This window comes from Chrysochloris asiatica, unplaced genomic scaffold (assembly GCF_000296735.1).
Source record: "Chrysochloris asiatica unplaced genomic scaffold, ChrAsi1.0 scaffold00020, whole genome shotgun sequence".
NCBI classification, from domain to species: domain Eukaryota; kingdom Metazoa; phylum Chordata; class Mammalia; order Afrosoricida; family Chrysochloridae; genus Chrysochloris; species Chrysochloris asiatica.
Window position 1 is genome coordinate 18,282,031 of NW_006408538.1, and position 1,260 is coordinate 18,283,290.

The following is a 1,260-nucleotide window of genomic DNA, read 5'->3' on the forward strand; positions in this document are numbered from 1 at the left end:
AGAAACACATACAAACAAAAAAAGAGAAAACTGTCAAAGAACTATTGGAAAAAGATTTCCCTAACATCATGAAAGACAAAAAGATAGTCATTCCAGAGGACATTGTTGTTACTGTGAAGTACTGGCAAGTCGGTTCCAACCCATAGTTACCCAATATAGGGTTTCCGAAGAGCAGCTGTGAGTTTAAACTGCCGATCTTGCAGTTCAAATGACTTTGCAGTCTGGTGCATAAACCCACAGCGCCATACCTGGACTCCTAGATGGATAGGCTCCAAGAAAATCACCAAGACTTAATTATTATTTCTCAACTATTATGGTGAAATTAGGATATTTCCAGATAAACAGAAATTAAAAGAATTTGTAAAAACCAGACCAACCTTACAAAAAATACTAAATGGAGTACTTTGGGCGGAGAAAAAACAGCAGCAGACTTCAACCAGAGATAAACATACATGACCACATCTAGACTCAATCCAGACCCATCATCTAGACTCAATCCAGATATTGAAGTATTCAAAGTGAAAAAAACAAGACTGAAAGTGAAGAACCACAGATATCTGTCTGCAATGACAACAAAACACCACAAAATAAAAAGAGGGAATAATATAGTTATGTTGTTAATAAGTGCTGTCGAGTCTGTTCCAACCCATAGCAACACTGTATAGGATTTCTGAGGAGTAGCTGGTATATTTGAACCAGCAACCTTGAAGTTAGCAGTCCCATGTTTATCCTACAGTACCAAAGCAGTATGGTAATGTAGTTGTAGAACTTCCAAAAAATAGAAAATTAAGTCGATTTCAAAAAAATAATAGTAAGTAAAAAAAAACCTAACCTCCTCCCAAGACTGAAATTCAAAGGGACTACATGAGCAGGACTGTAAGCTTGCTGGCAACCACGTTAGTCTACTAGTGAGAGAAGTGGGGGGAAACAGCAATGAAGAGGTGGGCTGAGTTCGACCAAGGTAACCCCCATTGACCTGGAATATTGTGAGAGCTGGTTGGCCTGAAATATGGTGAGACCTAGGGACTCCTGAGCTCATGGACAAGGACATGGCCACAGAGGTCTAGAGCTGAGAGTGAAGCATCCAGTTGATATGAAGTGAGGGGTCCAAGAGCACCCAAACTTGCAGATAGTGCCCACTGGGCCTAACTTCAATGGCTGGATGTTCCGAACCCAACTAGAGGAAGAAAAAAAGGGAAAAAAACTTTATTTTCTTTTTTTTTTTTAAAGAAAACAAGTGTAAATCGCTAAATTTTGATG